The 14,748-nt window shown below is 38.4% G+C and overlaps 1 long non-coding RNA gene across 1 annotated transcript in view; it reads left to right on the forward strand.

Moving 5' to 3' along the window:
- The first annotated feature begins 817 nt into the window (after positions 1-817).
- The window catches only part of LOC141724645 (uncharacterized), a 237,801-nt gene continuing 223,870 nt past the window's right edge, over positions 818-14,748 (forward strand). Inside the window, exons 1-2 of the long non-coding RNA XR_012576836.1 lie at positions 818-933; positions 1,087-1,155. This is a non-coding gene — a long non-coding RNA (uncharacterized LOC141724645). The remainder of the gene's footprint in view (positions 934-1,086; positions 1,156-14,748) is intronic.

The raw sequence follows: 14,748 nt of genomic DNA on the forward strand, positions 1-14,748 counted from the left end.
ATGCAACCAGACGTAACCTATATGGAGCAACTAGGAAGGGTTATAGAGTGAAAAGGAACAAGTGCTTAGGAGAAGGATTATCAAACTAGGCAGAGTTTGGTGGTAGGACCACAATGTGGGAAAATTTACTCGAGAGTTAGAAAGTGTAATGCTAAGAGAGTATCCCTATTCATTTTCTATCTGATTCTGGGACGGAATCCTTTTAAGGAGGGGAGACTGTAATAACCCCAATTTTTGGAAATTTTTGAAACCCTTATGAATAGTGTTTTTGCTGAATGAGAAAACTTTTCATGCCACACTATGTAGGGGTTCTGTTATGGATATTCTAAGATCGTATTAGTATTCCATAAAGTAAATAAGTGTATGTAAAAATCGTCAGAATCCAATTCCGAACACTTTGATTTTTCTCGAAAATCCACCAGATACCGAAAGAATTGAGTATAAGGTAACATGATTAAAGGGATTTAAATTCAAGGATTATAAGAGAGGATTATAAAAAGGAATATAATGTATTGAGAAAGGTTAAGGGAACCCAAGTAATAAGATCCCGGGTATGATCCCTCAAATGATCAACGAGAAAGAGAGTTAAGCGAACCGTAAAACAAATAAACGTCCAAGGGGCAAGCACATGCAAGTAACATGAGAAGGAAGCTTCTAATATAAGCTAAAACATGTGGTTAGAAGCAAGGTGACATCATCACACCACAAGAATGAGACATGTGGCAAAGTAGTGATGCAAGCAATGACATAAGCAAGTGAAAAGAAGATATTTAGCCAATAATTAACCACAACCATGCATTCTTTGCACAAATATCAAGGCAAGACAAGCAAGCAAAAGCTCTCCCCCATTTCTTTCTTCTTCCATTCGGCCTTTTCAAGAAATGAAGAAATAGATTTTCAAAACTCAAGTTCTAGGCCATGGAAAATTACAAGGTTTGTTTCCTTGGATCCTATATTTCATAACTTAGTTATACCATGAGTTTAAGATCAAGATTCCATGGTTTGCATAGCTAATCCACTCATCAAAGATGATGATGAATAGTAGTGAATAGTAACTTACTTTGATTTTCTTAATTTTCATGAAAGCTTAAGGTTGATTAAGCATAGATCAAGGTTCCTAGAGGCTTGTTAGTGACTACCCACTCTCCAAGGAAGGTATAAACTCTTGAACCCTTAGTTTTAAGTTTGGTTTGTTTGGATGATAATAGTGCTTAGATGAATGGGTTTAGTTTGATGTTGATGGATGTTGGATTGTTGTTGAATTGGTGATGATTTGGTGTAGTTTAAACTTTGGAAATCGTTAGGTTATAGCCGTCGTAATGCCCGATTTTCTATAAACTGTTTTGTGATTAACTGTTGGACCCGAACACCCACTTCTATAAACTAACCACTTCCATGCTTAGATAGGTTATGTTTCAAGCTTCGTTTTGATATGTGGTTTGCTTGAATCCGATGTACGGTTTAGGAGAAACAACCGTTTTAAGTAACGGTGTTTCGCGAACGAACCTTTACCCCTCGCCTTACTTGGAAACATAGGTTAAAGACCTTAAATGACAAATTGGAGTATGAAACATTTATGTAAAGTGTAATAGGCAGTTGGTAAGACACTCGCGAAGGAATCGCCTTAAAACTCGTAATGGTTAATTTATTAAAAATGGTGGAGCCGAGGGTACTCGAGTGACTTAAGAGAATCAGTAAGCGCAAACCGAGCGTTAGAGTCTAATTTGGTTAAAGTATAGATTTATAAGTGACTTCGGTTTAATTCCAACTTATATGTTGTTTATAGGTTACCAGACTCGTCCCGAGCCATTTGTAACCCCCAGTCGCTCAGGAAAGTTTTCTACCCGTTATACTGTTGTTGTGATGTAAATATATGTATATGCATTATCTTGTGATAAGTGCATGATTGTTATTAGCAATTTTTGTGATATATTGGAGCATGCTGATATGGTATATATGCATGTCTGTTTCGTAATCTGGTTATCTATCTGTTGATTTCAATGCTTATAGTTGCATAATACCTATGCTAGAAATAAGCAGTAGTTGCGTATACCCTTAGTATAGGGGACCCAAAGGTGAATATATTTCTAAACCGGGAGTCGATGTTCCCGAGTATATTATATATATATATATTTATATATATATGGATATGGTTTTCAAAACTATTGATCGAATAAGGTTTATTCGATACCTTTATTTTACTTAATTGAATATTACTTGAATATTCATCCGAGGACTTATGACACCTTTTATTTTATTAATCGAATATTATTTCGAATATTCATTCGAGGGCTTATGACTCAGTTTATTTTATTATTTGAATATTATTTGAATATTCATTCGAGGGCTTATGACTCATTTTATTTTATTATTTGAATATTCATTCGAGAGCTTATGACTCAGTTTATTTTATTATTTGAATATCATTCGAGTATTCATTCGAGGGCTTATGACTCAGTTTATATTATTTAATGAATATTATTTGAATATTCATTTGAGGATCTATGACTCCGATTATTTTCTAAGATATTTTCTTTATTTTATTAAAGAATAAGGTGTCGATAATCAAACTTATTTTTGATTATTCAAATAAAGATAGTACTTTCGTATAAGTATATCTTTGGTTATTTAATACTCATTTCAAGTATAAGTTTTCCAACTTCTACCTCAATTATTCTTTATGGGAATTTTATTTAAATAATAATATTCAGATATTTCTTTTTATATTGAGACTGATTTACTTTATTAAATCAGCATTATTCCAAACACTCTTTAAAGTGTTTTCGAGTCTTTAAAATGATTTTCAAAAGTTAGAGTGGATCCCAAAACTCATTTTTTATATATTTAAGATCTTCCTTTTAAAAAGGGGATTTAAATACTCGCTCAAAACCAGAGGGATCCGGCTCTGTGGTGTATTTTATATTCGCAACAAGGTTGCAGTTTTGGTAAATGAATTGATTACTTACCCAAAGTTCGGGAAGTAAGTCCATCTATCGAGTCGGCATAAGCAACATGGGCTCAGTGGGCGTCCATGATAGTGTAAGTGGCTCAGTGGGAGTCCATCAAATGCGTAAGTGGCTGAGTGGCAGTTCAGCATAAGGTCCTATTGCGACCAGGGTGATGACCAGTGGGGAATTCGTCCATCTACTAGTAGAAAAGGTTACTTATTGGTATCTTTGCCTGATCAGCAAGATATCAGGTTTATGCCAAGGTTTTCTCCTTTCCAAATTCATTGGATATTGCAACTCTGTTTATAATTTTCATAATAGAGGTTTTCAAGGAGTGTAAGAAATGTATATATATAGGTGTATATATATATCAGGACTTAATGAAGTATCTCGTAACATCATTATTTATAATGATATTCAAAGATTGAATCTATTCAAATCTTGTCTTGTAGTCTCATCTATGTGATGAACTTTTGAACTGATTATAACTTGAACGGTGGTAGTTCAAGTAATATTTGGATAAGATATAAGTATATTGGGGTATCTTGTAACTTCATATTTTCAACTTATATCTAGTTAATGATTATCTTATGCATATCAAAGATTTTTAGAAAAACGTTGAGACAAGGGTAGATATATGAGATCACCTTGCAACGATATTTTTATACAATTATAAACTGGAACTCTGTGTATATTATGCATGGAAGAGGACTTCCAAGATTTTGAAAGGTATATATGTATATATACTGAATATTTTGCGACTTCATCGCATTAAGATATCAAACTTGGTTCATTTTTTTTTACCAAGACTTTCATGAGTACTATGAGAAGGCTCATATATTGTTAATCATTATACATATTATTTTGGTGGGCTTGCTGCTCACCCTTGCTTTCTTCTTTCATCACACAACAACAAATAGAAAAGATGAACAGGACCAAGCTCCCGATTCGCAAGCGGTTAGAAAACATTCCGCAGTCTTCTGAAAGCGTTGATGCCGCCGTAGCTGAGGTAGGAGCTACCAATAGGCTAGGTTTTCAACTATTGATGAACCAGACTTATGTATAATATGTATTGTAATAATGGCAAGGAATATGTAAATTTATTCAGAACCTTTTTAAGGTGTAACGGTTTATAATTGTGGAATATAAGGACTTGTGTTATTTTTTTGAGTGTTCATCTCTGAGACTATAACTTGTGGTGTGTGTGTTTATTGTGGGGTCACAGTACAGAGTAGTTGATTATTTATTAAGATTGGGTGTTATTAAGGGAAATGGAACTCGTGACAACCCGGATCCCCGAACCCGGATTTGGGGGTGTTACAGGCCACCCGATCCTCCACCCGAAGAGGGTGATCCTCCCGCTAACTAGGTATTCCTAAAATCCTTATTATTACCTTCAATGAGGACATTGAAAATTTTAAGTTTGGGGGTGATAATGTAAGGATTAGTTTGTGTGTGTCCATATAGATTCATGTAGCATGTTGTTGTATTTCATTCATAGTTTTGCATGATTGTTCATATAAGACATTTTTATTTATGTTTTTTTTGTGAGTTCATATAGTTACATGTGCATGCATATATCATGATCCCTTAGGTTGAGCTATTTCCGATTGATTAGTCGATGCTAATTTGAGTGTGGTGATGACGAATAGAGGGTTGCTTAAGTCTAGTGAATTGATTTGCAGGCCCAGAAAAAAAATTCACAAGTCTTATAGGTTGCTTTTGATCTAGATCATGATCATACTTGTTTATTTGTTGAGATTTAATCACTTGGTTATATTTAAAATTTTTTCTATTCTCGTAATGACGTAAAAACACTGAATTTTAAACTAGAGAAAAAAACTTAGATTTCATTGCTAGTTGTGAATAAGGCTAGGAGTCAAATGGCTAGTAGCCGGCTCATATTTTTATGAGTAGTCTAGGGTTGAATGAGATAGAGGGAAACACACTCATTCAGAAATCATTGAAAAAAGAAGAAAAAAAAGAAATGAAAAGAAAAAAGAGTATATGTTTATGCATAATTGACCAAGAGTGAGCTCTTTAATACTCTAGATATTAAGTTCTAGGAGACTTTGTGCCTAGTGAACTAAGGCTTTAACAGTCTGGGATCCACTGACCTAACGCTCGCTACATTGGTATTATTGTATAAGTTTTTTGGGACCTCACTCATTGCACGATCAAATAAGCATCTTTTTTTATGTGTTTAATAATAGCGTGAATCATTGTATAACTCTAGTAGGAAGGAGGTGTTGCGACTCAATATGTGTTTAACGTCTATTCTGTTTATAAACTTGTGATTGTCTTGATGAGAGATAATTATGGTTATTGATCTAGTTTCGAAAGTATATCTGTTAAGCATTCACACACGCACATTTCCGGTTTGTGAGTTGGTTTGTGAGATTTATTTAAACTCTGTTTTGAGTTATTGAATTCTTAGGGGCGTTGGCTTATTCTTTGTAAAGGAATAACTAGATTCTTTTACAATATCATTCTTAGAGCTTCGTGTAGACTATTATATCGCCAAATTTTGACAGAAGGAACTCAAGTTACAGAAGAAACAAGAAAAAGAACAAAAATCCAGAAGGTTAGGGCGGCCGCGCTACACTTTCTAGCGGCCGCGCTACTCTTTCTAGCGGCCGCGCCGGTTTGTTAGGAAGTCAGCGCGCCCGCGCTGTTTTGCAGGGCGGCCGCGCCGGTGTTTTTTTGCAGGATCCTGTTTTGACTACAATTCTGATACTTTGAAGCCCAGATCTGTTAGAAGCCTATAAATACTCAATAAAAAGACATTTTTAACAACAACAGAGACTAAGGAGAAGACTGCGAGAACACCTAGGAGCACAATTACAACAAAAGAGAAGAAAAGCTTATTTTTACTTTTGATTCTTTGATTGAGTTGCAATCTTGGATGCTAGTTTTCTTGTATGTTGAATCTATTACTCTTGATTACGAACTTTGATTATTTATTTAGTTTATAAAGACTTAGTTTATTATACCATGCTTTCATCAGAACCCACGGTGATGATGAGTTCGGTTATTAACTAATTGTTATCGTGAGGTTCTAACGGATTTACTTATGGATTTTTATAGTTAATTTGTTTCAATATCTTGGTGTGTGGTGATTGATTGATATCCTAGTAATGGTTGTGCTTATTCGTCTTATGTGCGTAGCTAACATATAAGATATCGTGTTAATCTCTATTGAAGCGAAAATGAATATAGAGATTTAGAACTTGCCATGCTAGCATAGGTTCATGTATTTATTATGCATGATTCATAGGTAGCTGTAACCATCTTACTTGCCCTATGTAATCACGATAGATAACTTGCGCATTAAACCTTTATGTTGTCAAATTCTATAGACATATAGGGTATCAACATAATTGGAGTCTATTAAGCTTCTATCTCTTTTGTGGATGTCTGGTAGTAGGGTATTCGCACAACGAAAGTTGGCGTTTACTAGTTTCGTGTTATCTGATTAGTTGTCATCACCATTGCATGCTAAGATTAAGAACAATGACTTTGAATGAAGTATTTAATGAAGTTAGAATCTTATGTTTGTCTCATATAGTTAATTCAATCACTTTTATTCTTAGTTAATTGCATGTTAGTTTAATATTAGTTATAAACATCTCAACTTGTTATTGTCTTGGCATTGAATGATAACCATACATTGTTGCATAAGTGCATAATCTAAACTTAACCTAAACTAGTCTTTGTGGGAACGAATCTGATTTATATCTTATACTACTTGTGAACCCGTATACTTGCGTTTAATTTTAGCGCGTGTTTCGCCCTAACCATGTGTCAAGATTTCAGGTTATCCCAACAACAAGGGGACAACTAGGCCCGATTTCCCATTTTGTCCGTTCAATTATACACCAACCAAGATTCAGCAACGACCCAGATGAAAAGGTATAGACCCCCCCAAAACCCTAATTTGGGAGCCTATAAAAGCCCCAAAGAAAGGGGTTTTAGGGGGTACTTCTTCAATCTCTACACACATACACACACCAAAGATATATTCAAATAACTCATGTTCTATCCTTTTTCTTCCAGAAACCTTTTTCTTATCCTCATGCCGGAACTGCCGCGGGGACATCACCCCCCTCCGGTTCTGTTTTCCAGGAACCCAACCAACAACATAACCCCCCACGCCTTCATTTTTGCACAAACAGAGGTCGATTTTTGATTATAAAGGAGAAGAAATCAGGGAAGAAGGGAGTTTGGCACTAAAAGGAGGGGTCAAACCTTCTTTCAGTGGTCTCATCGATTTTCGTCATGTAACTCCACCCAGGAGACCGGAACTTCACACCCCGGTAAAATTAACCCTTATATTCTCTCAGATCTACTTTTCTTACCATCCGTACTTTAAAAGCATCCATAGTATTGTGTTTGTGGTATTTTTATCATTTCGTCTTGAGAATAATGACTGCAAAAAAAAGAAGCAAATCCGCCATTTCTGTACCAGTTCCGCCGACCATCATCCCGCCCAGGGATGGTGATATTGAAAAAATAGAAGTGGGGCTCCCCATAACCCGTAATTCATCTCAGGCACTCCAACTAGGAGACCAAAGGAAACTATTGAGAAGGCGGCTCACAAATACGCCGAAACCTCCGCAAATCCCTGGAAAAATATGATCCCAGAGCAGATTCAACCAGAAATGAACTTGTGAAAAGAGAAAAACTAGCAGGAAGAACCTAAAACTTGTGAACATGATCCCAGAGAACCTGAAACGCTCCCAGGAGATCAAGAAGAATGTTCCGGAGAAACTCGTGGCTTAGTTCTTGATCGAATTGCCAAGAATATGAAAAGGCCGACAAGTGATGCCCGGGATGAATTGAAAGAGCGTCACTCCGAGACCGAATCCAGAGAGAAGAAGAGGCTAAGGCCAAAATAACAAGTGAAAAGAGAATACAAGAGGAAGAGGCGAAACTGAAGAAAAAAGCCCACAAAATTCATGTCTCTTTTGACTCCGAACCATAAAATGAATCAAAATAAGAACAAATGGCTCGGGCCCTATGTGACTTGAAAAGAAAAGTCGAAGGCCATATAGAAGTAGGTGCATCAGCCACCCCGTTCATCAAAAAGTTGGAATCTACTCCCCGGGAATCCGGGCTCAAATACTTTAATTTTGACTCTTTTGACGGGCGGGCCGACCCCGAAGAGCGCCTTAATTACTTCGAGCAAATCTCAAACATTTATTACTATAGTGACCTCACACGGTGCCATTTCTTTGCATCCACACTAAAGGGGGGGATCTCAGAAGTGATTTAGCAGAATTCCATCCCGGAGCGTAGACTCGTGGAAAGATTTCTGAGAGATATTCCTAAAGAGATTCTGGGCCAACCGCATGAATGAACTACAGATGTGCAACTTGGAAACCATCCAATAAAGGAGCAAATACTCTGCCCGAATTCATTAAGAGATTTCAAGAAGCAGTCAACCAACTCTCGAACCTGGAAGAAAAGGAGGCCGTCATTATCTTCCGGAGAAACCTCCACCCGGTCTCCTGGGAAGGTTATGTCTAAGAAGTGATCCAGAGAGATCCCCAGAGTCTTGCATCTTCCTATGCCCTAGATTCGAAATTCATAAAGGAAAATGATTTCCTGAAATCAATGAAAATGAACCGAAGGATCCACAATGATGGGTCCCCGGAGTGATGCACATCATACAGGAGAGACAAAAGACTTAAGTTTGACAGACAGTCTAACTACATCCAACACTCCCAGGGAACCCACCCCGAAGTGGTTATTTAGGATCTGAAAAGAGTGACAGAAAGACAAGAGGCAAGAGAGAACCCGAGACAGAGCTCGAGTGGACACCTCTTAATAGGTCCCGTGCTGATATCTTGCGAGAAGTTAAAGGCAAGCCCTTTTACTACACCCCGAAACCCCTTCTTGCACCTCCGAAGAACAGATCCAGAGACAAACACTCCGGGTACCATGAAGAACACAGGCACACAACTAAGAATTGTTTCTCCTTCAAGATATTTATCGAAGATGAAATTAAAAAGGGAAACATGGACCAATACGTGCAGAGGAAGCCAAGCGACAAAGACAAAGCTCCGAGAAACGGCAAACACATGGTCAACATCATAATTGGAGGTACTACTTCCCCACCTCGAAGCCCAGACATGGACAGTGATATGATGATGATCCGACCTTTTGAAGACGAGCCAATATATTTCTCTTATGTCGATTATGAGGGACATGATCTCGAACATAATTAAACACTGGTAGTGACCCTAGATATGGGAGACAACGAAGTAAAGAGGATTCTGGTTGACAGCACATGCTTAACAGGATGAAATTAGGCCATCTATATATGGACCCCTGCCTTGAAGACCCTCTCTATGGCTTCAGAAATTCCATGATACCTATCCGAGGAGTAATTTATCTTCCTGTCACATTTGGAACTGCCCCACAATAGGTCTCGCACGTCATAAATTCTATGTCATATGTGCAGCCATATCGTACAACATAATCTTAGGGAGACCCACCATCACCAAGCTCCGGGCCATACCCTCAACTATTCATCTAAAGTTCAAGTTTCCAACTCCGAGAAAAATTGGAGAGCTAAAGAGGGATAGAAACATGGCAAGTAGATGCTATGGGCAAGCCCTGGTCATAGCAGAAATGGAGCCTAAGAATAGAAATAAGGCCATGTCCCTACCCAAGGGGTAAATCCGGAAGAAGCACCGGGAACACCCTAGTAAAAGAGAAAAATTGGACATCAACGTCATAGAAGATTCTGGATACAGCGTAACTAAGGCGGATGCCCGGATTCAAAATTTTATTGAAATCAAGGAAAAGACCAAGGTCGAACCAGCAGTATAAACAATGGATATCAAGTTTGATCACGGGAACCCCACCCGGAAGTTAAAGATCGGAAGAGGGATGGAAACGACCTTTCAGAAGGAACTAATTGCCATGTTAAAAGAATACGCGGATGTATTCACGTGAAGCCCGGAGGACATGCCCAAGATCGATAAATCTGTGGCAATGCACAGCTTGGACGTTCACCCCAAACAGAAGCCGGTCAAACAAAAAAGAAGAAACTTTGCTCGAGAGCGCCAACAAGCAATTGATGAGGAAATAGAGAAACTACTGAAAGCTGACGTTATTTGTGAGATCAAGTATCCGTATTGGCTAGCAAATGTGGTGCTGGTCAAAAAACCTAATCAGAAGTGGATGATGTATGTTGATTAAACAAGTTTAATCTCTGCATGCCCAAAAGACTCCTACCCTCTTCCCAGTATTGACCAACTGATCGACGCGACTTCGGGACATGTAATGCTAAGTTTCATGGATGCCTTTTCTGCGTACAATCAGGTCAAGAAGAACTCAAATGCAACCAATGTCTTCAGCAATGTACATAAGTAGAGCCCGAGCTTCCCTGCATCAATTCTTTCCCTAATCCCTTTTGTTTTCTGAGGCATAGATATTATGGGTCCATTTCCTTGGGCAAAAGGAGACCTACGCTATGTGTTGGTAGCCATTGACTACATGACCAAATGGGAAGAAGCAAAGGCTATGTAAACAATTAATCAGCTGGGTTGCATAAAGTTCATGAACTCTACTGTAATGAGATTCGGGATCTTGATATTGTTGGTCTCGGACAATAGACCCCAGTTCGTGGGCTCAGAATTTGAAGCATTTCTTAAAGAGCTCGGCATCAAGTACAAGAGGCCGTCTCTAGCATATCCGCAAGGAAACGGGAAGGTAGAATTCACAGACAGGACCATTCTCTGAGGACTAGAAAAATGGCTGGAAGAATCCATGAAGATTTGTCCAGATGAGCTCCCAAAGGTCTTGTGGTCATATAAAACCACTCCCAAGACAGGAACGGGGGAAACCTCTTTTAAAATCGCCTACACTTTTGAGGTTAGACTCCCAGTAGAAACTGGATCCCCTTTTCACAGGGTCATCAACTTTGATGAAGTGTCCAATGCTGAAGGCCTAAAAAACCAATCTAGAGCTAATGAACGAAGTAAAAGACCGGGCAGTATAGAGAATGGAGAGGTAAAAAGAAAAAACAAAACTGTACTTCGAAAAAAAGCCAAGATCAGAGAGTATGAAGTTGGTGATCTCGTTCTCCGGGACACAGAGGCCTCAAATCCAACAAACCAACGGAAGCTGCAGCCTAACTAGGAGGGACCATACAAAGTCAAGGCAGTATTGCGTCTGGGAACCTACAAGCTAAGCTATTTGAATGACACCGAGATCCCGAACACTTGGCATGGGGCTCACCTAAGAACATTCTATCAGTTTCCATAATGTGCGCAAGATTGCATCATTTCTATTATAGAAATAAGAAATTTAAATATGTATTTATTCTCCCCAGAATGTAATCAATACCTAATTTCTAGTTGTAATGAAATTCTATGTTCTGAGCATCCCATAGCTTAGAATAAATGCATCCCTATAATAGGTCATGATTATTATCTTCACAATTATTATACACAGCCCATTTATACTTAGAAAATTTTCTCAATTAAATTTTAACCCCTGCCCAGGGACAATTGTACACAACCCATGTGTACTTAAAAAAATTCTCATTTAGATTTTAACCCCTTCTTGGGGACAGTCATACACAATCCATATGTACTTCAAAAAAATTCTCATTTAAATTTTAACCCCTGCCCAGGGACAGTTGTACATATCCCATGTGTACTTGAAAAAAATTCTCAATTAAATTTTAACCCCTTCCCGGGGACAATTATACATAGCCCATATGTACTTAAAAAAAATTCTCCTCTAAATTTTAACCCCTGCTCGGGGTAATCATACACTGCACATGTGTACTTAAAAAAATTTCTCATTTAAATTCTAACCCCTGCCCGGGGAAAATCATACACAGCCCATGTGTACTTAAAAAAAATTCTCATTAAAATTCTAACCCCTGCCCAAGGATATTTATACAAACTTTCTCAAATTTTATTCCCCCTATCCGCGGTCAGTTATATATACCCATGTGTGCTTAGAAAAATTTCTCAACCCTAAATTTTATTACCTACCCAGGGTTGAATGTACATAACCGATGTACTTAGAAAATTTCCATTGTCTTAATTTCAAATCCCATACTGGGGTACAACAAAGAAAATTAAAACAAAATTCAAGTTAAAAGAAAAAACAAATATGAAAGGCAAAATACAAAATAGAAAGCCATTCATTAAACAAACGTCCAGTGTAAACCAACCCCGGAACAAATCAACAACCAGTATCCAAATAAACATCCATAAAAGCCAACATGTTTGGTTCTGAAAGACACGATTAAAAAAGAAATTACAAAATCACAAAGACCAATCACTGGGGATCCGAATTCTGGGGAGGAGCAGTTGGAGGAGTCTTTTCCTTTTCATGCTCGGGGGGGGGGGGTGCTGGTCCCCGGATCCGAGAGGCATGGAAGTTCCTGCTTCGCAGGCCTTAGCATTCTCGAGACAGAGCTCTTCAGCCAGATACAACTCCACAAACCCATCCATATCTCATCTTGGGTTCTTAACCAAATAAGCAGATGAAATCTCCCAACATATTGTCACCTTTTCAAAGATCTTGTTATTGAGCTCTTCATAATAAGCTGGTGTACCACTGAAGGCGTTCAGCATGTCTTTCTGTCGGGGCTTGGCATCGAGTTCCCTCTTTAGCTCTGCAACCTGCTCATGAAGGGCTCTGACCTCTAAAGTATCCTCATCACGGGCTTTCGCCGCTTCAGCAAGTTCCTTCTTCTGCTCCCCAGATTCCATTCCTTGGCATCACTATAAGCCTTGAAATCAGCCCGGACCTTCCGCAAATCCTTGACAACAGCCTTGGCATCGTCACACTTTGCCTTATAATTTGTAATGATGGTGGCACAACCCAAGATGCGCGTGTTAGCCTGAAATAAAAGACCAAACAATAAACACAAGTACAGTATAACCAAGTACAAATAAATATAAGTGCAAATTTACACACCTCTAACACAACAAGAACTTGATTATCGAGAAAAGTCTCAACATCCTCCCCAGCATACTAATAGAAATCCGTTAGAGATTCATAGTTGTGGAACATTTTTGTTCGACGATCATCAACCTCCAGCATAGCCAGAAGATCCTTTATAGCATCAGTCTCAACCAGACGCCTACTCTCCTCCTTCATGGGTAAAATGCCAACCTCCTTTTTTGCGGAGTCATGGATCCACTTGCCCCTCCATCAAAAGCCTTCAGCTTTCGAGTATTCAGTTCCCCAACCTCCTCATCATCCCCAACATCAATACTCCCGATAATAATAACAACCATGGGAGGCTCCATTTGCGGAGCAACTGGATGCACAACGGACCTAGAAGCACCTGTGCCCCGGAGGTTGGAACTACTACAAGCATCGGCCTTCTTCCGGCCCTTTCCCGAATCAAACTGTTGCTTCCCCCAATTCTCTTGAATGTTCTAGCCAAGTCCTTGAATTGGTTCGACATTTCCTGATGAAATGGATTCAAAACAGGGATACCTACACAAAGGAACAAAAGTAAAAAATAATAGAGATCCCAGGAAACATAAAGATAAATAATATGAGGAGATGCAAACAGAAAAACCCTCCAAGAGAGAAAAAACTTACATCCTGCATTATACAGTGTTGTGTCGCACAAAAAATTATTTTGGGTCCACTGCTAACCAAGGGCCCCATAGAAGTCATACATCTTCGCAAAAGCATCTCCCTCGAGCCGCTGGGTAGGGAACGTGTCTTTTTAACTATATACTTTTGTAATTGCATATACTCTAGGTCCCCACCCCAGACAAAGATAAACTCCTGATGCCATCCCCGGAGAGAATTTAACAGAAAGACCGTGGACTTCTTGGCATCAGCTGGAAACCTACACTCATTCATATTGAAAGTAAATTCATAGAGAGGAAAGTTGGTAGATTTATTGATTTTAAAAAGATGATGGAAGAGTTTGATGGTTGGTAGGTACTCCTTCACGTGACAGCATCCCAGAAACCAAGAAATCCATTTAAAAGAATTTTGGGCAAGTCGGGTGAATGGAATTCCATACTATTAGGAATATGTTACAGGCTTGATGATAACTTGCCAACACACTCTAAGTAGATAAGTTAAATATAACCAATTTATTTTCAAATATAGTTGGGAGACTTTACCCAAGAAATGGGTAAAATACCGCCCGATAAGAATGGAAAGAGCAAGAAGGATTGAAATCATGAATTCGTTTCCAACTAATAAAGGGGGTTTGCTTTGATAAGGGCCTTTCTGGGCTATAAAAGAAAGTAAATAATTGCAGGGAAGGGCTTTAGCATCCTGTTTCCAGAGTTTCGATCACAAGCCCAAATAAGCTATATAGGCACATCTGGGTTTACAGATATCATGTCATGGATAGGCTGAAATGTGGGATAGAAGCCCCTTTTTCAAATCAGCTATTGGGATGAAATTAGCTAACATCAAGCTACCTCTCTCTCCGGCCAAGCCTTACCTTAAGGGATTAGGGGATTCCCGGCTAATCACCAGACTGCTCTAGAATAGGTTAATCACCGGAGAAAAGAACGAGTGAATCTAGTTTCAAGAGCATGCCTTACTCTAATAGGGGGCGTAGAGTTTCTAAGTGAAGGCAAGCGCAACTATCTATTTCATATCCTCCTTTCAATGGATGATCATATTATATACCCGTTGAAAGAGTAGCTTATTTAAATAAGTTTGTAACATATTATGTATACTGGATTAGCTGTGGGTTTTGGGAGTTTTAGTTATTTCTAAGTCATGTTGACTAATAGAAAGATATACAAAATATGTGGGCTAATTGTATATAGAAGATGCATTG

The sequence above is a fragment of the Apium graveolens genome, chromosome 1 (genome assembly GCF_009905375.1).
Source record: "Apium graveolens cultivar Ventura chromosome 1, ASM990537v1, whole genome shotgun sequence".
NCBI classification, from domain to species: Eukaryota; Viridiplantae; Streptophyta; class Magnoliopsida; order Apiales; family Apiaceae; genus Apium; species Apium graveolens.